This window comes from Malaclemys terrapin, chromosome 9, assembly GCF_027887155.1.
Source record: "Malaclemys terrapin pileata isolate rMalTer1 chromosome 9, rMalTer1.hap1, whole genome shotgun sequence".
Classification (NCBI taxonomy): Eukaryota; Metazoa; Chordata; order Testudines; family Emydidae; genus Malaclemys; species Malaclemys terrapin.
The window spans coordinates 16,412,183-16,435,969 of NC_071513.1; positions in this window are offsets into that span (position 1 = coordinate 16,412,183).

The following is a 23,787-nucleotide window of genomic DNA, read 5'->3' on the forward strand; positions in this document are numbered from 1 at the left end:
CTTTTTTGGCACTTGTGCCCCACCCCTCTCTTTTCGCTCCTGTGTGCCCTCTTCATTGGCACCCTCCTCCCCAGCCTGCAGCCTAGCGGGGGGGAGTGGTTGCCTTTCCTTTGTGTTGTCTTTTGCCTAGAGGGGAGGAGGGGCTGCAGGTTGTGATGGCGGGGGACTCTGCCTCTGCCCCTGCCCCTGCCCCGTCGTCCCCGCCCACCCCAGTGGCCGGCCCCTCGGCTGGCCCTGTCCCGGATACCGCCGCTGCCACGGCTGCCCCCTCCACCGGCAGGAAGGGCCAAGGGAGGAAGAAGGGCAAGGGCCCCGCCCGTGGAGCCAGACCTCCTGCAGGCAGGGCTACGGTCCCCGCTGCGGCCCTGACACCGGCCACGGCCCCTCCCTCTCCTGCCGTCCCTTCCACCAGCTCTGGTGGCGCTCCACCTCCGGCCCCCAGAGCATACGCCCAGGTGGCCGCCGCCTCTTTGCGTGCCGCCCCGTCGTCCGCCCCGACCGCCGCCTTTGGGCCTGTCCCTGGTGACCACGGCCCCTTCCCCTCGCTGACTAGGAGGCATGGCGTCCGTTGCCATTTGGTGCCTGCCTCGCCCCACATTGAGACCTATGTGCGGGCGTTGGCGAGGGTGGTGGGGCCTACGGCCATCGTGGCGGCCTCCAAGATGTACGGGAAGGCCGTGTTCTTCCTGGCATCGGTGGCCGCTGCGCAGGAGGCGGTGGAACGAGGCCTGGCGGTGGGAGGCGTGTTTGTGCCCTTGGAACCCCTGGAGGACCTGGGCGTACGGGTGCTCTTGACCTCCGTCCCGCCCTACCTCCCCAACGCCGCCCTGTTGCCGGCCCTCTCCACCCTGGGGAAGCCCATTTCCATTCTGAGCTCTCTCTCATTGGGCTGTAAGGACCCTGCCCTCCGGCACATCCTGTCTTTCCGCCGGCAGGTCCAGCTTCAGCTGCCACCGGCGGCGGGTGCCGGAGTGGCGCTCGAGGGGTCCTTCCTGGTGCCCTACCGGGGGGTCCATTATCGGGTCCACTATTCGACGGGGGAGGCCCGGTGCTTCCTCTGCCGGGCGCCGGGGCATGTCCGGAGGGACTGTCCCCTGGCCCGGCCTGGAGGGGCGTCCGAGACCCCCGGGGCCCGGGAGGGTGCCGGCCCTGTCATCGCCGGCAACCCTGGCGGTTCGGACACTGCTGCTGCCGCCGCCCCTCCTCCTTCTGCCGCGGTTCCCGCTCTGGCCGCGGAGACGGCCGGGCGGGCGGGCCTTGCCGTCGCCGACCCTGGATCGGCGGGGCATGTGGAGGAGAGGGCGGGGCGGCTTCCGCCGGCCGCGGGGAAGGGCCCGCCCCAGGGGGAGGTTTCCCTCGCCCCTGCTGTCCCTCCGACCCTGCCGCCCCGAGCCCCGGAGCCATCGCCCTTGCCCTCTGGCCCTGCCCCTGCTGACCGGCCCTCCACCTCCTCTTCCATCTTGGGGGGCTGGGTGACCGTCCGGGGGAAGCGCGGTGCCCGCAGGTCGCGGGCTCTCTCCCTCCCCTCTGATGAGGAGGGAGAGCAGGCCCCCCGAAAGATGCCGCGGGGGGCCGACGTTGTTAGTTCTGTTTCCGCGCCCCCGGACGGTGCCCAGCAGGAGGTACCGGCCATGGAGACCGTGGATACCGTGGCAGTGGCTGGGGAAACTTCTGTCCCCTTTGTTGAGCCCACACCTGAGGAGGCTTCCGTAGCGGTTCTCCCGGCCCTTGCTCCGTCCGTGCCCCCCGCCGCCGCCGCCGATGCCGGGGCGGCCTTTGTCTCCGTGACTGGCGGGGAGGTCGCCGGGGCCGAGGGGACCGCTTTCGCCTCCATTTTCGATGAGATCGAGGCCCTGGGTCTGACCCCGGTTACCCAAGGGGAGGACGACTCTCTGCCAGCGGGCCCCGATCCGGGTGCTGGCTTAGTCCCGCCCCCTTCTCCTGCTCCCGGTTCCTCGCCCCACTCTGCCGCTCCCGACTTAGTCCTGGGAGAACCCTTAGCCCTACCCGCCAGCCCGGCCGCGACTACCATCTCGTGCACGGCCGCCGAGCCCCTCGGGGCGACGGCCGTTGCTGAGCGGCCGGTTCCTATCCCCGATCCTGCCCCTTCCATCGTTCCTGCCCCTGAGGCTTCCCCTGCCCCTGCTGCCTCCGTCCCCTCGGATGCTGACCTTGGCCGAGGGGAGCCGCAGTCTAGCGGCTTGGCAGCGGGAGATGGGGAGCCCGTTCCCGTTCCCATCCCTGATCCTGTCCCCTCTCCTGCCCAAGTCCCTGTTCCCGTCTCGAGCCCCGCCCCTACTCCCGCCCCTGCCCCAGATCCTGTCCCCGAGGTGTCTCCTTTTGCCACCTCTGGTGTTACTGCCGCCCCCGGGGCTGTCGCATCTCCGTTGCCTGCAGACAACCCTCAGGGGGCGGTTTTCGTGTCTCCCCTTCCTGCCACTGTTGGGGCTGCGTTGTTCCCTCAGCCGCTCTCTCCTTTGCCGGGGATGGGGACGGGCTGCCCAGCGCAGCAGCGCCGGAGCTCGGCCCCTTGTTTGTTCGTCACCGTGGGCCGCGAGGACCCTTCAGGGGCCCCGCCGGAGGATGGCGGCGGCTTGGCCGCTGCCTCCCCCTCCGCGCTGCGGGATGAGCTGCGCCTCTTTCTATTGGATTCCCGTGGTTCCCAGGGTAAGGTGCAGCTCGCCCTTCAGCGCTGGGGGGACTTCCATCTCGTCCTCCGGGCCGTGAAGGCGCTTTTGGGGGAGGGGCGGGGGTCCGGTCGGCGGGACATCGCGGCCTATCGGCGGGCCCGCAGATTCCGCGACTCCCTTTTGACCTTCGGAGTCGAAACCGGGATCTTGCGGGGCCCGCTGGGGGCCGATGATCCCTCCGCCCGTGAGGATCTGCCCCAGCCCTCCGTATGACAGCTACCACCTTTGCGTCGTTGAACGCCCGGGGCTGTAGGGTGGGTTTCCGCAGGAGCCAGGTGCTCTCCTTCCTTCGGGAGGGGGGGTACTCTGTGATTTTCCTGCAGGAGACCCACACGGCTCCGGCCGTCGAGGCTAGCTGGCGGCTGGAGTGGGGAGACGGGGTTTATTTTAGCCACCTCAGCGCCCATTCGGCTGGAGTGGCCACCCTGTTCTCCCCGGGGCTGCGGCCTGAGGTGCTGGGGGTCGCCGAGGTCATGCCAGGCCGCCTGCTGCACGTCCGGGCCCGTGTGGAGGGGCTGGTTCTGAACTTGGTCAACGTCTATGCCCCGACCACGGGCTCGGAACGCGTGCCTTTCTATCAGCGGGCGGCGGCCTTCCTCGGCACTCTGGATTCTCGCGAGTGCCTGGTCCTGGGCGGGGACTTTAACACCACCCTCGAGGACCGGGACCGCTCCGGGCCTGAGTCTTCCCAGGCAGCCGCGGGCGTCCTCAGGGAGATCGTAGACCATCACTCCCTGGTGGACGTCTGGCGCGACCACCACCCGGACGACGACACCACCTTCACCTATGTCCGGGTGGAGGACGACCGGTCGCGCCACTCCCGGTTGGACCGCATTTATCTGTCCCGTTTTCATCTGGCGCGGGCCCATGCCTCCAGCGTCCGGCCGGCCCCGTTCTCAGATCACCACCTGGTGACCGTGACGGCCTCTCTCAGTTCCGAGCGGCCGGGGCCGGCCTATTGGCATTTTAATAATAGTTTGCTGGAGGACGTGGGCTTCGTGGCATCCTTCCGGGAGTTCTGGCTGGCCTGGCGGGGGCAGCGACGCGCCTTTCCCTCGGCGCGGCGGTGGTGGGATGTGGGGAAGGTCCGCGCGCGGCTCTTCTGCCGGAACTACACCCGGGGCGCCAGCCGGCAGCGGGATGCGTTGTTAGGGCAGTTGGAGCGGGAGGTTTTGGAGCTGGAGAGGCGTCTGGCCTCCGGCCCCGAGGATCCACCCCTCCGCGTGGCGTACCGGGAGAAGCGGGAGGAGCTCCGGGCCCTGGAAGACCACCGGGCCCGGGGCGCGTTTGTTCGATCCCGCATCCGTCTCCTTCGGGAGATGGATCGCGGCTCCCGCTTCTTCTACGCTCTGGAGAAACGGAGGGGGGCCAAACAGCATGTCACCTGCCTCCTGGCGGAGGACGGCGCCCCCCTCACGGATCCGGAGGAGATGCGTGGCAGGGCCAGGGCCTTCTACGCCGCTCTTTTCTCCCCAGATCCGACCGACGCCGAGGCCTGCAGGGTGCTCTGGACCGAGCTCCCGACGGTCAGCGCGGGCGGCCGAGACCGGCTGGAGCTGCCTCTTTCTCTGGCTGAGTTCTCGGCGGCCCTCCGGCTCATGCCCACTGACAAATCTCCAGGCATGGACGGGCTGACCGTGGAGTTTTACCGCGTGTTCTGGGACGTCCTCGGCCCAGACCTCGTCACCGTCTGGGCCGAGTCCTTGCAGAGCGGGGTCCTCCCTCTCTCGTGCAGGCGAGCAGTGCTCGCCCTGTTGCCGAAGAAGGGGGACCTCCGCGATTTACGAAACTGGCGTCCCATCTCGCTCCTCAGCACGGACTATAAGGTCGTAGCGAAGGCCATCTCGCTGCGGCTGGGGTCCGTGCTGGCGGACGTGGTCCACCCCGACCAGACCTGCGCCGTCCCGGGCCGGAGCATCTTTAACAACCTGTACTTGGTCCGGGACCTATTAGAGCTGGGACGTAGGGATGGTCTGTCGTTCGCCCTCCTGTCTCTGGACCAGGAGAAGGCGTTCGACAGGATGGACCACGGGTACCTCCTGGGCACTCTGCGGGCATTCGGCTTCGGGCCCCAGTTTGTGGGCTTTCTCCAGGTGCTGTACGCTGAGGCGGAGTGTCTGGTCAGGCTCAACTGGACCCTGACCGAGCCGGTCAGCTTTGGGCGGGGAGTACGGCAGGGGTGCCCCCTCTCGGGCCAGCTGTACGCTCTGGCGATCGAGCCCTTCCTCTGCCTCCTCCGCCGGAGGTTAGCAGGGTTGGTGCTCCGGGAGCCGGAGCTGCGGCTGGTCCTGTCGGCGTACGCCGACGACGTGCTCCTCGTGGTCCAGGACCCTGAGGATCTGGTGCGGGTGGAGGCCTGCCAGGCCGTTTATTCGACCGCCTCCTCCGCCCGGGTCAACTGGGCCAAGAGCTCTGGCCTGGTGGTCGGGGACGGTTGGCAGGCGGGCTCCCTCCCACCCGCGCTTCAAGCCATTCGGTGGAGCGCGGGCCCGCTGCTCTATCTGGGCGTTTATCTTTCCGCCACGCATCCCTCTCCGCCGGAGAACTGGCTAGATTTGGAGGCCAGGGTGCGTGAGCGGTTGCGGAGATGGACGGGACTGCTCCGGTGTCTCTCCCTGCGGGGGAGGGCGCTGGTGCTGAACCAGCTTGTCCTGTCCATGCTCTGGCACCGGCTCAACACCCTGAGCCCGACCCCGGGACTCCTGGCCAGGCTCCAGAGGATAGCCCTGGAGTTCTTCTGGCCTGGACTGCACTGGGTCTCTGCGGGGGTTCTGAGTCTTCCCCTGGAGGAGGGGGGACAGGGCCTGGTCTGCCTTCGTAGCCAGGTCCATGTCTTCCGCCTCCAGGCCCTGCAGAGGCTCCTTTATGGTGAAGGTAGTCCGGCATGGAGCACGTTAGCGCACGCCTTCCTCCGCCGCCTCCGAGGGCTCCGATACGACCGGCAGCTCCTTTTTCTTCATCCGAGAGGTCTTCCGCGAGACCTCTCGGAGCTGCCGGTCTTCTACCAGGACCTTCTCCGGACCTGGAAGCTTTTCTCGGCGACCAGGTCCATTGTGGCCACCGAGGGCGCGGATCTCCTCGCGGAGCCCCTGCTGCACAATCCCGATCTTCGTGTGCAGGTGGCGGAGTCGCCCTCGGTGAGCCGGAGGTTGGTCCTGGCGGAAACCACCAGGGTTGGAGACCTCCTGGACTACACCAGAGGGGACTGGGTGGATCCCCGCGCGCTTGGTCGGCGCATGGGGCTCTCCACCCTCGCGACCCCTCTGCGTGTACTCCAGGAGGTGGGCGCTGCATTGTCACCTCCTGCTCTCAGCTTCCTGTGGCGGGCCCTGCGGGAGGGTGTTCTCCGCCCACCCCTCACCCCGGGCCCTCCGGACCTTTTTCTCGGGCCCCTGTTCCATGAGCCCCCCCGGCTCTCCCGCTCCCATAACCCGAGCCGGCTGCGCGCTTTGCAGCCGGTCCAGTTTCGAACCGCGCCTAGGGACTATCTGTACGCGCTCGTGCTTCACACGTTGCATCACCTCACCCTCGTGTCCCGCCCCGACACCAAGTGGAGGGACTATCTGTTACCTGTGGAGGGTGAGGAGCCCCGGTGGGCCAGCCTTTATTCCACCTTAGTTCCAAGGCCCGCCGGGGACATTGGTTGGCGGCTCCTTCATGGGGCCGTGAGCACGGGCGTGTACTTGGCGCGGTTCACCCCTATTCCTGAGGCCTGCCCATTTTGTGGCATTAGGGGGACCCTGGCGCACGCTTACCTTGAGTGCGCCAGGCTGCAGCCCCTTTTCCGGCTTCTCCAGAACCTCTTGTTGAGGTTCTGGCTACACTTTTCCCCGCACTTGTTTATTTATGCACACCCTGTCCGTGGCCCCACTAAGTCGCGAGACCTCCTCGTCAACCTCTTCCTGGCCCTGGCCAAACTCACCATCTATACTACCAGGGAGAAGATGTTGGACGAGGGGGTGCTTTGCGACTGTGGGGCCTACTTTCACACCTCTTTGGTTTCACGTCTCCGTGCGGAGTTTCACTGGGCAGCGTCCGCTGGCTCCCTTGCCACCTTCGAGGAGCAGTGGGCGCTGTCCGGGGTTCTCTGCTCGGTGTCCCCATCTGGTTCCCTGATTTTGAACCTTTGACCGTCACCTCGCTCCCTGTTTTTTTATTAGTTGTCCCACGTAATCATTTGGTACTGGGTCCAGTGGTCCCTCCCGCTAGGCTGGAGGAGGGGCCTTTAGTAGTGGGCGGCTAAGCCCGCCCACTTCCCGGTTTGCCAATACGGCCTCACTACAGCAGTATAACCACTATGCTTAAGAAAGCCTATCACCTTTATTTTGGCTGCAAAATTGGAGATCAGGACAAGTAGTGGGCCCCACACATATGCTGCAACACTTGTGCAACAAATCTTCGCCAGTGGTTGAACAGTAAAAGGAAATCTATGCCTTTTGCAGTGCCAATGATTTGGAGAGAGCCAACAGCTCATACCAGCAATTGTTACTTCTGCATGGTGCCTCCAGTTGGGAAAGGTGTCAAAGAAGAAAAAGTGGACAGTGCATTATCCAAACATTCCATCAGCTATACGCCCAGTACCCCACGGAGAAGGACTGCTGGTTCCTGATGCACCAGAATCATTCTCACTTGAGTCAGACGAGGAAGAGGAAGAGTATGAAACTTCTGGTCCTGAACCATCAATGTCACAGGACCCACATTTTCTCCCATCCTCCTCCTCTGAACCACACCTCATAACACAAGGTGAACTGAATGACCTTGTCAGGGATTTGGAACTACCCAAGAGTAAGGCAGAGCTGTTGGGCTCCAGACTACAGCAATGGAATCTCCTGGCAGGTGATGTTAGGGTTTCCATGTTCCGTGATCGTCAAAAGGATCTTGTCCCATTCTTCTTCATGGGAGGTGATCTTGTAGCCTGCAACAACATCGATGGTGTGATGGCAGCCCTCAACATCATTCATGATCCAGATGAGTGGAGACTGTTCATTGATTCATCGAAGACGAGTCTTAAAGCTGTTTTACTGCATAATGGCAATGTTTTGCCATCAATTCCAGTTGGTCATGCAGTCCATATGAAGGAAACCTATGACAACATGAAACAACTTTTGAGGTGCATAAACTATGACCAACATCAGTGGCAGCTTTGTGGCGATTTGAAGGTTTTTGCTCTCTTGCTTGGTCTGCAGACTGGATACACAAAGTACTGCTGTTTTCTCTGCGAATGGGATAGTCGTGCAAGAGATTCCCACTACATCAAGAAAGATTGGCCACTCCGACAGTCATCGGAGCCTGGGAGGAAAAGTGTTCAGCATCCACCACTTGTTGAATCAAGGAAGATTTTGTTACCACCCTTACACATCAAGCTGGGTCTGATGAAGAACTTTGTCAAGGCCATTGACAAAACACAAGCAGCTTTCAAGTACCTCAGTGGAAAATTTCCAAGGTTAAGTGAAGCTAAGATAAAGGAAGGTGTCTTTGTTGGTCCTCAGATTCGTGAACTTCTTCGAGACGATGCATTTGACCATGCACTGCGTAGCAAGGAAAAGACGGCATGGAAAGCCTTCCAGTTAGTGGCAATAAATTTTCTCGGAAACAACAAGGCAGACAACTACAGGTTGTTGGTGGAAAACCTCCTCAAGGCATACAAAAGCCTTGGTTGCAACATGTCACTAAAGATACATTTTTTGCACTCTCATCTAGATTTTTTTCCACCAAACTGCGGAGCAGTGAGCGACGAGCACGGCGAGCGATTTCATCAGGACATTGCAACAATGGAGAAACGCTATCTGGGCAAATGGAGCCCATCAATGCTTGCAGACTATTGCTGGACAGTGACAAGAGATGCTCCATTTAATGAATACAAGAGACAAGCCAAGAAGCACTGAGTAGACACTGAATAGGACTAAACTATGTACATAATAGTTTTTTGCCTTTTGTTTCATAATAAATTTTATTTATATAACCCTTTTGCTGATTTTTAAAGTGTTACATAAACAGGACAGGTGAAATATTATCATGTAAAGCAACCATAAACACATGAAAAGACCTAGGTTTACAATTTATGATTAAAACTCTACTATCTACACAATATACATAGACATAAAATGTAAAAACTTAAATATCTTAGAAACAGTAGCCAATCAGTTGTTTTAATTGTCATATTTGAATTCAGCAAAATACATAATAAATAGCACATTTTATCTCTGAAGCAGACGACTTCTCAAAAATTGTAGACCAGTGTAGTTGATAGTCAACATTTGGCAAAAGGTATCCTCTAAAGTGAGTACTGATAAGACTTTGAAGCAGTGTGAAAAGGTAGCTGAGAAAAACCAGAGCTTTATAAACACCTCCAATAATACAACAGATGATCCAGACATAAGGTGGTGACAACAACAAATAATATTTACCAATGGGGAAATAATCAAGAACCAAAATTCTTTTCAAATGAAAATAATGCTTCCAATCCATGCAAGTCACCCAATAGGAAAGTGAACGTTTTTCAGACTCTGAACAAATAATGAAACTACTAGAGCACAGGGACCTAATTCTGCTTTCTAAAAAAACCCTATATAACTTTTAAAAAGTCTTTAAAACAAGATTTTAATGCCAAATGGTACCTTAATTGGGGTCCTAAATCCACATTTAGGCTACTGAATAAGTGATTAGATTTTCCAAATGACTGGGCACTGATTGACTTCCATCAGAGATTCTGGGTGCTCAGTACTTTTGAAAAATTGGGCCATTTATTTAGAAATCTGAATGAGGATTTATCAGGTTTTTTTTAAATCTTCTCCTAAACATTCAACCAACGTGCAATGTTGATAGTTATAGCTAAATAGAATAAGGAGATTTTAAGAAAGAAAAGGCTGCATTTTCCCCTGAATCTGTTTTTGTTTTTGTTTTTTTTTTTTTTGGAATAGCCATATCTTTGGGTTTATTTTAAAAACTAGGTTGACTGAGCCAACATATACTTTAAGTAACACTCTGTATGTTTAAGACTATTTAAGACATGAGGTCAAACGAGGCAAAAAATGAGCTTAAGGCCATAGCATGTGACAGACTGTAGGCCTGTAAACATTTATCTGATAGGAAATTAAGGTGAAAGGCTAAATGGGATGAAGTTGCCAGAAGGATTATTAATTCCTTTCTGAGACCAAGAGATAAAGTCCTAAAAGCACACAGTGTTAGCAAGGGATTTGTGAATATGGTATAACAAGGTAGAGTTAAACAAGTTAGAGGGACAGAGAGAGTTTGAGGTTAGGCAGCGGATCGACACAGAGTGCAGGAATGGAAAGTTTCTGTTTGAAAGTATGAGAGAGAAGCATTAGGGGAGAGACAGGCTAAAACACGATGTGCAAAGGTTACGGAATGTGTATAAAAGCCAATATCCTAACAAAACTGATTAGAAATAAATGGAATAGAGGAAATAGCTGAAAATAAACATTTACCTGTATTAAATGACTTCTAAAACCTCTCCCCCCTCTAGGCCTATATTTCAGGGAATAAAGGAATATGCTTAAAGAATAAGTAATTTGGTGTTTTAAACAAAGAGGTTGAGCAGAGAATATTTATAAGTCATCTGTAAAGACTAAAACCATGGAAATAGTTGAATGTCCTCCTGCAAAGGACATGTGCCCAGAACGAACATCTGTCAGAAAGGTTTTCTTGACAGCAAACTCTAAAGTAGAAAGTGAAGAATCTTCAGAGAAAATAAAGGATATGCCATTAATGTCACTTTGTCTGTATCACCTGAATGTGGGGAGAGAGGGCAAATATGTTATTACTGAGGATCTATCTAACCAGAGAGATGCTCCAGCTGAGCATTCCTCCCAAGATGGTCTTCTCTGAACCTGAAGTTTTAGAAGACATTCACTCTTGCTAATACATGCAGACACCTATATGGAAAGAGAAAGGATCTATAGCTGTGGTTCTTGATTAAAAAGGGGTATAGTCGTAGTGGCTGTGAATTCTCAAAAAAATCTGATCTGTTCTGTTGAATGGAAAATTATACAAGAACAATCCAAGAGAAGATATGAGAGAACGTATTCAAAAAGGATTGGGTGAAAGGCCCAGTAAGGACAATGAAAGGTCTCCTACTGACTTCAGTAGGAATTGGACATAATTAGCACTGATATATTTATTTATCTAAATGAAAGAAGAATGTCCATGCCACATTGGCATTATTTCTCAGTGTATCAACTAAGTCAGTTACCAGGTTATTTGACTTCTCCATGTTGATCGGAAATGCCAAGAAGGAAGAAGTTGACTATAGTCTTTATAGGGCTGAGTTTATAGTTGAAAAAGTGATTGGTGAATATTTTAATCAGCTCTGGGTATTCTCTGGATTTGGCCATGTTCCCACCTTTTTTGTCCAGCCATCCTCAAACATTCACGTGAATGGGGAAATATTTGGGGAAGTGACTTTCCTTAGCAAAAATTATGCATTCACATGAAAATAAGGGTACTCATGAGTGATCATAGATATTCACTATTTGGTGTGCACTATTCACTTGCAGTCATCCAGTCAGGGAGCAAAATCAGTACTATGTGATGCGATGAAAGTGACCAATCACATGCTGCAAATAATGAGCAGACAAAGCAAATAGTTAATGCACAACCCACAGGCTGAAATATAATTGCGTGAAGTGTTTGTCAAATAATTTCAAATACAGTCAGAAACAATCAAATTCTATTTGTGGATAATTTGCAAACAGAAAAAAGGGACTATGTTTGTTGGCTAAAATCTTGATGAGGAATAGTTCACCCAAACTTAGACTTGACAAGGTAATGAAGAAGCCCTTAATGTTATGTCAACCATATTAATCACATTTCATTAAAGTACCAGCATCTGCCCTTGCCAGGGGAGAGAACTCGGTACTCCGACCCTCTCCCTGGAACCTTCAACCTTCCTATGAATGGAACTGAAAATCTCTCCACAGAAATGTACATGACAACTGAGTACTTGTTCTACTTCCTGCCATTCCACAGTTTATCCTCCCCAGTCCTCTCTTCAGCCTCTATCTCTATATTGCCCGGTCAGCCTCAGGGTAATTATAGCATAGGGGTTGTGGGACAACAAAGATGTGTAATGATCTGGGATTGTTTTAAAGAAACATCATTCTCCGTGTCCCTAGAACTTTGTATTTAACCATCTATAAACCTATAATATTTAAGTTGGAAACTTTTATTTTTCCCAATTGAAAGGAATCTTTGGAATATTAATTTTAGAAGTAGGAATTTAATCCCAAACTGGACTAACTGAAAGGACTTTGTCTCTCCACATTGCTATATAGGCTGCCTAGGTTTTCTCCTGATAAGAAAAACAGTTAACCTAACACAGAAAGGTAAGACACGAAGAAATGGCCAGAAAAGAGAAGATGGAGAGAGGCTATGACATTTACAAAGTGATTGACTTGGGCAGGGGTGAAGCAAGGAAAAAGTACAGACAGTGAGATCCATTTCACTTAAGCCTTGCACAAAGAGCCCAAAGGAAGGAAGGAATTACAAAGAAATGTCTTATTGACTGCCCACTGCTCATCTTGAGCTTTCCTGTATAAATTCTTTCTTAGAAGGTTAATTTAAAAAAATAAGAGTTAGGGCCCTGATCTGGCAACACTTTATTCACCAGAGTAATCCTTAATCACACAACCAAGAGTGTCCATTGACTTCAATGGACAAGAGATTGTTCATATGATTCAAGAGTTGTAGACCTGCGCTCGATTGTTTTTGAAGCTTTGACGGATGGGGGCATTTTCAGATAATTAACATATAGGAGCAAATAATCTAAACAGAGCAATGGTAACAGCACAGCTCATTCTGAATAGAGAAGAAAGATGGAGCTCCTCATGGTATTGACTACCTTTAAGTATAGGAGACGTAATAAATAGATAGCTTCTGCATTAAATGAAAGACTTTTCCTATAAGGATAACTCCAAGCAGAAATATTACTAAGAGAGGTTTATTGCACTCAAGGATTTGGGGGCAGATGTTAGCATCTAATATGCACATTGTCTTGTTGAGGTAACCCTTTATGGGAAATTTTATTCCTATGATACCTCAGTCTCTCTACCCCTCCCCAAAGTCTGCCTAGCACTAGAGGAAACAGCAGCAGGAACAGTGAGGGAGGTAAGGACAGCCAGATTTCTTAATTTCATCCATCTCCCATGCTGATGTATGGAGCAAGCCCAGGGCCACTGAGTCCCCACAGCACCCCCATGAAGTCTCTACATGTGGTTGCCAACAGGGAGGCTTCTAGGAATGCAGCTTGAAGCTTCCCTAGAAGCTGCCCTACTACCAGAGCCAGCAGCAGCAACTGCTGCCACCTTTTGCAGCAAATGGATGCCACCGTTCTTATCTCATATTCCTGATCCTTACCTATCGCCCACACTCCTCTTCCTTGTGTCCAAACCCCCTGCCTTTCCTCCTTCCTTTATCCCTCTCTCTGTGTCCCACGTCTGTCTTCTACCCTCACATATCAGACCTTTGCCACACACACCTCACAAAAGCTGTAATAATTCTACTCTGTGTGTGTGTGTGTAAAAATAGTATGTGATTGTGAAATTACCAACTATCATAATGCACTAGCATAAAGAGGCAACTTTAATTCTGGCCTTTCCTAATGTTCAAGTCCTTGACTTTGCAACCTAAATAACATTATTTAAAGGGTTTTTTTAAAAAAAATATAATTATAAGGCTTAGCAAATCCTTATTTCAATTGAAGTTTTGACTGGATGTACTCTTGGTTGCTGTATCTATTTCCCAAATGGCAAAAATAAAAGGTGGGGAATAAGAAAGGAATAAGAATGGATTGAAAAGCTCTCTCTTATTTGGCACACACAACTTTATAATGCAAGCCATTTTGCTCAGCAGGTTCCTTCTAATATATTGACTGACAGTGACATACATATGTACACGTTCCTCTTGTGAACCTATAAGTCTCGTTAAAGCTAATGAAAGTTACGCATGCACATAAGGGAAAATAATATGTCTCAAAATTGTTCAAGTCCATCAGCTGATACATGGGTACAGCCCCATAACAGGGTTTGGGGTTTTGGGATTTATTTGTTAAATAAGAACACAGTGTTTTGGTTTTTTACAAGAATAAAACTCCTCCTGGAACAAGCTCTAGTAAATAATAATTCAAGATGTGTCACAATGAAACATCAGGACATTTGGGTTTTTTTTAATCCCTTAATAATAGGTATAAAATGATACAGGAAACCAGTAGATCATAAAACCTCCTGCAATTTTAATGAAACAGATACCAGGTAGCATCAGACTTTTGCATGAAAACAGATTATACATGCCAAAAAAAACCCCATAACAAATGGAAAAAAAACCCAAAACACATTCATAGAATGGAGACATTAGGCCAAATTCACAAGGGCTGATGAATTACACCCAGGGATTAATTTGGCCCAATTTCTTCAAAAATCTGCAGTCATAACATATATCTCTTTTAATTTCTTCAGAGCTCCAAAAAGCAGTCACTGCAGTGACAAAGTCAAAGAAAGAGATGCATTATGTCTACTAATGATATTAAGGTGATGAGGAGGGGGCTTTGAGACGAGGAATGAAGTCAGGAAACATAATGGCCTTCATTCCAAATCCCACCATTCATAGCTAGCCCTCAGGAACCACATTCTTTCAAAGGCAGAGGAGAAGGTCTTTTCTCAATCTCTCTCCATAAAAGCAAAGCTCAAAGTACGTATAGCTTTCACATTCTTATGGCTGGCTCAGTGCCTCTCCCTTTAATTCCAGCAACAGCCACGTCCACCCGGGACAAATCTTCAGTGCAAAAACTGCTGATTGCTGCGCAGTTGTTCGAATAAAAAATGGTGAAATCTGTTTTCTAGCTTGCAACAGAAGGTGGATTATGTTGTAGGCAAGTTTGATAGTTCTGAACACAAGATACAAGATGGTGCCATTTAAAGACAACCTTGACCAGATGGATGGCAGGGTGTGCGCACTGTGGAGTGCTGTTAATTTAATGGCGTGGGATTATATTTAAAAATCTGAAAATGAATAACTTGAAAACAATTAAAGAAGCCACCACAATCTGCAAATTCCAGGCTTGACAGATGGCCCAGAAGATGGGATTGGAGCTGGATGAAACAACTTGTTTTCTACTTTGTGAATTTTCACAGGTGATGTGCAAGATCTAATATTCTGAACACTTCTGCAGGAGGATATGCCACCATTCTCATGAGTAAACACAGCTTATTTGTTTCCAAAAGGGCAATTTTTGTCCAGGGGCACACCTTAAATTATGGAAATGGTGACGTTCTATTAAAATAACATTTCTTGAAGCAAAATTGCAGCTTGTCACTGCCCAATGCTTCATTCCATTTTCTCAGAAAAATACTTGAGGCAAAGCCACAAAATGGCCTGGTTTCTCCCTCTTTATCTCTTTTTGGCAAAACTTCTGAAAATGAAATTGGGGGGAAATGGTGAGTTTTTGCCCTCAACACTGCTCTAATAGGGGATAGTTTCCTTTTTTTATGTACCTGTTTTAAGATATTGAATTTAGAGAGAGAGACAGATTCTCAACTATGCCCAGGAGGATATAGCACAAATGGGGCTTGTATTTGCCCCGGATGGTGGGAGTGCTGTGTGAAGGGCTAGTCCTCAGCGTTATTTCTAGGATTCTTCTATACAATACGTTTGGTGCCTGATTTCCAAAGCCCATTGAAATCAATGGAAAGATTCTCATTAAACTTAATGGGCTTTGGACCAGACCTTGTTTCTTTAAAGCATATGGGAAATAAACAGTGCTATGTCCGCTCTCCAAATTCATGTTTTATTGTTACATATTATGAGGAGACAAAGTGCGTTTTAAATTAAAAACAGTACAGTGAGAATCTTGGCGGAAGAGTCGTATTACAGAGTTCAGCCTATGCAGTTACAAAAACCTTTATTCTTCCATAACATCCAGTAACAGCAAAAGCTCTAGCTATGGACAATGGTTAATACTGGGCTACTAAACAAAAAGAAAACTCAATGCAAAGAAAATGGCACTTAAACAAATAACATTAATAGCCATATTATTATTTGTAATTCAGTGACTGCTACCGAAAGTCAGCATTTACCAACAGGTTTCAGAGTGGTAGCCGTGTTAGTCTGTATCAGCACAAAGAACGAGGAGCACCTTAGAAACTAACAAATTTATTTGAGCATAAGCTGTCGTGGGCTAAAACCCACTTCATCGGATGCATGCCAACAGTTACCACACTGATTCCCTGTTCCGAATGCAGAGAAGTACCACAGGATTGTATCTGAGAGGCTGAGTTTTCCTGTACTTAGAATGGGAAATAATTCCTGATAAATGTTGACTTTTGCAGTGGCCATCACTATAGCATTTCTAACCAGTATGTGCACTTTTTAAACCCATAAAATGCAGTAAACAGCTTTCTTCAACTAGCTCTAAAACAGCTCAACTCAATTTCCATCAGCTACAGCCCTCAATGTATCCACACAGCAATCATCTGTATATACCAAGCTATCTGCTCGTCTTCATATAGTTCCATTCAATACCTCTCCATTTCAGGGATATAATGGATTGTTAAGGTGCTGATATCCCTCCTAGCTACATTACGGAACAGAAACAAATTAAAGGAAGGAAAAGAGAAACATTCAGCTGTATTAAGCTTTCAGTAGGTATCCAGCAGTTAAGGGATACAAACTGTTATACTGCAGAGAGAGAGAGAGAGAGAGAGAGAGAGAGAGTAAACAGTGATGGAAATTGCAGCATCTTTTACATTATCACAGAATCTTCCATTTGGCAAATACAGTCAGTCAAGGCAGATCCACAGGCAAACCTGCATCAACAATTTGCACTGCCAGTCACAGTGACAGCTAAAATCCACTAGATGGTGCAAGAAAATGAATTAGGCTGCAGTTGTGCTGCACCCATTTCCAGCTGCAGCCTCAGTGGTCAGCCTCACTCTCATTCCAGGTGACTCAAGTAATGTGATCTAACTTTGCACAGTTGTGGATTGGCGAATTACTCCGAGCACTGGCATCTCATTCTTTATCGTCTTTGCAAATCGTGTTCATTTAGTAAGCACAAAGTATCGCATTTGTCCTGATATTCTTTCTCTGTCTCTGCCCTAAAGCAGGTAATGTTTTTTGTATTGTACTTCAAAGAATGATGCCACATTGTTTTTCTACTCTTGTGTAACTGATTGCTTCTGCCTTTACAAGGACTCCAAGTGAGGATTAAAGCATGCATGCTTAACGTTACCCACTGTGAATGGGTCCATTGACTTCAATGGGACAACTCTCTGGGCATAAAGTTAAACATGCCGTTAAGTCTTTGCGGCATTGCGGCCTTTACACTAAAATAGTCATGTTCCCCTATGCCATATGAATGTACAGTCTTTTCACAGAGGAATTTTTCAATCACTGCCCATAGAGGTAGAGGCGTCTCTTCTACCTTAAATGGCAAGTGGTGTATTTCTCTGTCTCTGCCTTTCTGGAAAAGAACGATAAAGAATCAGCTGTACAGGGCTTCAATTCCCTGCTTAGTTTAATCTCACTGGCCTGATGACTGGCTCATGGTGACTGTAGGGGTAAAGACATAACCTGAGTTATGTCATAACCTGAGTCTCACCCAATTCCACCCATCCTAAGCACTCTCTTATTATATGACAACAGCATGGAAGAATTTAAATCAATGGTCACCCAAAGATTTAGAATTTCAAAATGTTGAACCAGGTGCAAGTTTTGGTTTATGATTCAGATCCGTTGTATTTTTTATTTGGATTAGTTGGCTTATCCAGATAGGCTCCTGGATGTTTTCTACTGACTTTGTCTTCATCACTAGGAATTTGCTACCAATTTTATTGTAAAACACCCATGGGCATCTAGAAGCCTTCATGGTCACTGGAACTAGGTGAATGCTGCAAAAAACAATGTCCACACGTAATCACATTCAAATCCCTGTTCTGCCCATTTTCCAAATACGTTCCAGGAAATGAGTTTGTAGGTAGAAAGAGGACCTGATCCAACCCCATTGAAATAAGTGACTTCAGTGGGCTTTGAATCAGACCCATTGAACAACATTGAAACATGCATTGGAGAATACACAGAAAAAGCCAGTTTTAAAACTCAGATATGAGTTTTCACACCAGAAATGTGGGATGAGATTGTGTGCTGCATCTCTGACAGGCGCAGCACAGGACTTGCAACCCAAAGGAGTGGGCACTAGGATGGCAGGAAGCCACCTTGTGCTCTTCCAATCTTCGGCTGCTCCCAGGAACTGGAGACACCCCCAACGTAACTCAAACAGGCTTCCCTGGGCTGCCTAATGGGCTTCAGCACTGCCCAGAATTTATGCAGCTCTGTGTGCTCCAGCCATTCCCCTGACACACTCCTCCCACCCCAGGGCCAGATTAACCCATCACTGGGTCCTAGGGAAACATCACTTCTGGGCCTTCTAAAATGAACAACAAACAGCCATATAGTGCACTCACCATGGCCAGGCTGTAGATCTGCCAGTACCAGCTGCTCAAAGCACTGATCACCATGTCAGAGGTGTGGCTGGGCTAAATTGGAGTGGTGCTGCAACCCCAAGTTGGTGAGTATATCATATGGTAGTCTGCTGGGGCTGCCCACGAATTTGGGCCCTAATCACATGCCTAGTTTGCCTGTCTGTCAATCTCGCCCTGCCCACTGCCAGCCCACCCGCAGACCTCCTGCATCAAGGCTTGCAAGAAAGTCCTTGGAGGGCAACTATATGACTGTTTTGTGCTGTGCCTGTACCATCCACGTGGCTTTATACCACTCTGGCCCTTGATGCAGTATAAAGGGGACAAAGCAGCAGTGAAGATGTCACTTGGGATGCTGAGAGTTGCACTCACCCAATTAATGCACAGAGACAACACACTCTGACTTATGTGACCAATCAAGATTAAACAACTCAGCTGATTTGTCTTAATTCAAGTTCCATAAATTCATAATATCCTGCTCATGTGCAACCTCCACAAGAAGAATTATCTAGAGAATAATTCCAAATAAAAAAATAGATTCTTAATGTGCTTGCAGTCAATGTGTGACTAGAACACAGAGGAAATTATTCACTGTGAATTGCTATACAGATATTCATGAAAACAGCAGGAATCAACTTCATCCTTCTGCTCCAAGGGGACAAGTACTTACCATATGGGAAAAATGAAAATCTCCGTTAGCAGTATAGGGGCTCTGAAACACAGCTAAGCAGTTCTGGATGCATGCAGTGGCACATACACCAGATAATTACATGGTGTGCCAAATCAGAAATTTGCACTCAATTTTTAGTCAGCCCTGCCTCACTCAAAACATAACCAACTTCACTTTAGTAAGGAGTTTATTATTTTTATTACTGTAGTGCAGGGATCGGCAACCTTTGGCAAGCGGCCCGCCAGAAAGCCACGGCCAGCACATCCCTTGGCCCATGTAGCTTCCTGCAGCCCCCGTTGGCCTGGAGCAGTGAATTGCGGCCAGTGACAGCCACGATCGGCCGAACCTGCGGACATGGCAGGCAGGGCCGGCGCAACCCATTAGGTGACCTAGGCGGTCGCCTAGGGCACTAACATTTGGGGGTCAGTGACTGCGGCGGCTGGATCTTTGGCCGCCCCGGTCGTCGTTGGTATTTTGGGGGCGGGACCTTCCACATCTGTCGGGGGTGGCATTTCGGGGGTAGGACCTTCTGCCGCCTAGGACAGCAATAAAGCTGGCAGCGCTCCTGACAGTAGGTAAACAAACCGGCCCGGCCCGCCAGGGTGCTTACCCTGGCGGGCCACATGCCAAAGGCTGCTGATCGCTGATGTAGTGACTAGGAGCCCTAATCATGGTCTAGGACCCCACTGTGCTAGATGCTATACAAACACAGGACAAAAATGACAGTCCCTTAGCTTACAGACTAAGGCCATGTCTACACTACCACTTATGTTCGCCAAACTTATTTCAGAGTAACAGCCGTGTTAGTCTGTATCCGCAAAAAGAAGAACAGGAGTACTTGTGGCACCTTAGAGACTAACAAATTTATTAGAGCATAAGCTTTCGTGGACTACAGCCCACTTCTGTTGCTCTGGGGTGTGAAAAAACACCTCAGAGCAACATAAGTTTCACCGACAAAAGCGCCGGTGTGGACAGCACTATGACGGCCAGAGAGCTTCTCCTGCTGACATAGCTACTGCCACTCGTTTAATTATGTCAAAAGGAGAGCTCTCTCCTGCCGGCATAGAGTGGCTAAATGAGACATCTTACAGGAGCGCAGCTGTGCCACTGTAATCTCTCTAGTGTAGACATAGCCTAAGCATAAAACAAGAGACAAAATGGATGGATACCGACAAAGAGTAGAAGGAAGCGATATGACAATATTGGTCAGCCTGACAGGCAGTGGTCTCAGCACACCAGCAGCTTAACTGTTGTCAAGATTTTTGTAGGCATCATGGCAAAGGAGAGTTTGAGGAGGGTTTTGAAGGAGTTAAATTTTATTGTTGTCAGTGGATAGAGTTTATCAGCCAGCAGACCTGCAGTAAAGCCTGTCATGCAACATTAGACCTGTACAATAAAAATTGTTCTTCTTTTTGCTGACAAATTAAGGGGCTTATATTCTTCCCTTCATACACAAACATAACTGACATTTAGTCTCCATAGGAGTTACAGGCATTTACATCTAGGGAATAGTACCTTAGATGTTTTTATTGCTGAAAAGGGCCTATATTTTTCTGATAACCCCATTTGATCTCTGAGATGTTTTTCTGATCATGTCAAGTTATGATGAGTCACATGGTGCTGTCCGTGCCAGTCACCTTCAGGAAGTGGCTCTAAAACAAATGCTGCAAAAAAACATTTAAAAAACAGCACATTGGCCATGTGGACTGTTCTTCCGCTTAATCGAGGCCCCACTGCCCATCCAACAAGGGATAGTGTATCATCATGGTCTACAAACATCTCAAGTCACTGATGTAGATTGTCTCATAAGTATTGATAGTGGAGCGATATTAAAGCTGAACTTTTGAACTCTGCGCTTTAAAACCCCATGGGGAAAATCTCTCTCCATTAAGTTATCCATGTGTAACTCAGCCTGCAGAGGCTCTGACAGACTTGACAGTAAATTTAAGTTCCATAATAAATATGTATTTATATAATAAATCAAAGCAATTTTCTTTTTAGTTCTGGTTAGAAGAGTGAGGGTTTCAGGTTTCAGAGGGGCAAAGGGTTTGAGAGTTCAACCAGAAGCCATGGAGATAAGACAGAAACAAGCAACCATATCACCCGCTCGTTCCCAGTGCACAATCAGCTAAGGAAAGTTAAACGTTACGTTAAAAGTGACAGTCTAGAAGCCCATCTAGTTTCTTAACCCCCAGCTGATTTTAAGGAGAAAATTTTCTCTGGCAAAACAAAGAGCTGAAAGTGACTGTGGAATCTTTCTGGGCCATAATTCCTACGTATGGTTCTGTATTATTACTGTACCAGGAAGACTGGTCACTAGGCGCAAGTGTTCTATCAGAGGAAAAGACAGCCATCTTCCACAATGGAGGAAGGTAGCTGCCATCATACATTCTGACCCTCCATCAGGACAATGGATTATGTTGCTGTTGGCATCTTTGGCTGCATTGTCTAGCTTACAACTAAGCATGTACACACTATCCTGTCTTAAAGGACTGTTTCCTCAATCACTTGGTTTTTCTCCCTATCCCCCCAAGAAAGAAAGAAAATCAATTAAAGAAGATTTCTGCTCTCAAACTTTTTAGAAAGTCTCTAATATCATTGGTGCTGTTGTGATATTTCCATTGTTGTCTCCCCTACAGTTCTGCTTTTCCTTTTCATCTCCCCTCCCTTTTGATCTTGTCTGCTCTCTCCCCTTTATCTTTTCTGTTCTTTCCCCCTCCTCCTGCCTCTCCTGTCTCAATTTATTTCCCCTCCTAGATGTTCTTTTTTTATTGTCAAGGGTTTTCTCACTTTCTTCAGAAATGCTTGATTCCAATAGCATTGACAGGACTCCCTATTGTCTTAGGACAAGAGGTGCTGAAAGACGGCATATTAGATTGCAGAGGAAGGCTGCCAGGAGTGAAACTCATTTGATAAAACAGAATGAAAAACAAAAAAAGTCTGAGGAGGGGATAATGGATAGACATTCCATGGTGGGTACTTGACTGCTCCAGGAGTGGCCTTAAGAGTGTACTTGCTGTTAGCTACTCTTAGCCTAGGGCTTTCTGTTATCATAGCTGCACCACCAGAAAAAAAAGGAAAGACAGAAAGTTAGTGAAGCTAAAAGGCTAAGGAGTTTGGTGTATAAGGAAGCTGAAATAAAAGAGAGTGACAATGCTATTGGGGTTTTCAATGTAATCCTGCTCTGTGGGACAATGGCATAATTTGAAAAGTGGACATGAGACAGTATGTGCAAATAATGAGGCTCCTAATAGGGGACTTGCATTGCAATTGTTTCTTTTCTTTCTGCATAAAGCGGAAATATGGACATTCCACCCCAACCAAATATTGTGATATTTATTTTCATTCCAAATCAGGATGAAAAGACAAAATATCAACATTTTTCATGAATTTATGATTTTGGAAATGTCTGAATGGTTTCACTTTGAGTCAGTTCAGTATTAACGTGAATCTGCCTATGCTTCTTCAGTGCCTCAAGAGAGCTGTAGCCTGGGTGCTTCATGCCCCCAATCTCTTCTATGGACCAGACTTCCTGGCCACGCTACAGCTCTGTGATGAAGCACTACAGTCATGTGACTTTCATGACATGCCACACAGGTTGGTCAGAGGGAAGAGCACACTGAATCATGGGAGATATAGTCCAGCCAAGGACCCCAGCCCAAACTCCAACTCCCATGAGGCACCCCAGCAGCTTAGGCAGATGCAGATTAATGTCCAACTGACTCAAAACAAAATGTTTCAGTTCAGTTCAATAAAGTGTAGTGTTTTGATTCTGGTTGAATCAAAAGGAAACAAAATATTTCATTTAGATTTTCCCCAACAGAAAAATAATTTTTTTTGGCAATACCAAAGTTTTGCAGAAATTGCATTTTCCATTGAAAAATAATTTTGAGGGAAAATTCCCAGCCAGCCCTAGCTTTGAACTGCTGGAGAGAGAGCTTTCTCGGGGGCTGTTCTGAGACTGTGGAATGAACTCTCACAGGAACTAAAAGGATGTCTACACTGCAATTAAAAACCTCCGCCAGCTGTCTCAGGCTCGTGGGGCTCAGGCTAAGTGATTGCTTCATTGAGGTGTAGACGTTCAGGTTCTGGTGCAGCCCATGCTCTCTGAGGCCTTCCCATCTCGCAGGGTCCTAGAACCTGTGGTCCAACCCTAGCCCTTGCCTTTGACCTTCTCTTCTCTAATTTAAACCCAGAACAACGTGTATATTTAAAAACAAAACACTTTACACTGAGTTATCTCCTGGTGAGGAAAAATGAGAGCAACAACAAACCACATTTGACAGCTGTTAGTCACGTTACATAATGTCTACTGAAAGGTGCTCGGCTACCATGGTGATGAAGACAGTATATAAACCTCTATAGAATAGAACAGAAGTAACATTCCCTTTTGGGTTGTGTTACCAAAAGAAATTAGCTAATGGCTCAGGGTTACAGTACATTATACAGTGGCAGCCACAGAAAAATCCCACAGCCATGATTCTCACAGCCCAGATCTACTGTCTCAGGCTTGAGGGGCTCATGCCACAGTGCTAAAAATAGTAGCACAGACATTCCCGCTCAGGCTCTGAGATCCATCTCCCTTGCTGGATTTCCGAGCCCAAGCAGGAATGTCTACACTGCTATTTTTAGTGCCGTAGCATGAACCTCAGCATTTGAGTCTGTAGACCTGGGCTCTCAGTCTTACTGCAGCTGGTGTTTTTTTGTGGTGTAGGTGGACCTAAAGAGCTTGTCTTCACTAGACTTCTAGGTAACTGATTGCCAATTAACTCCCAGAACTTACCACATTTGTAAAGGGTGGTGTGAACACTTGCTACATTTGATCCAGGCTACGTTCCCCATGTTTGATCCAGGTTTTTCGCCCTATGCTGATCCTGTGTTATATAAACAACAAGGAGTCCGGTGGCACCTTAAAGACTAACAGATTTATTTGGGCATA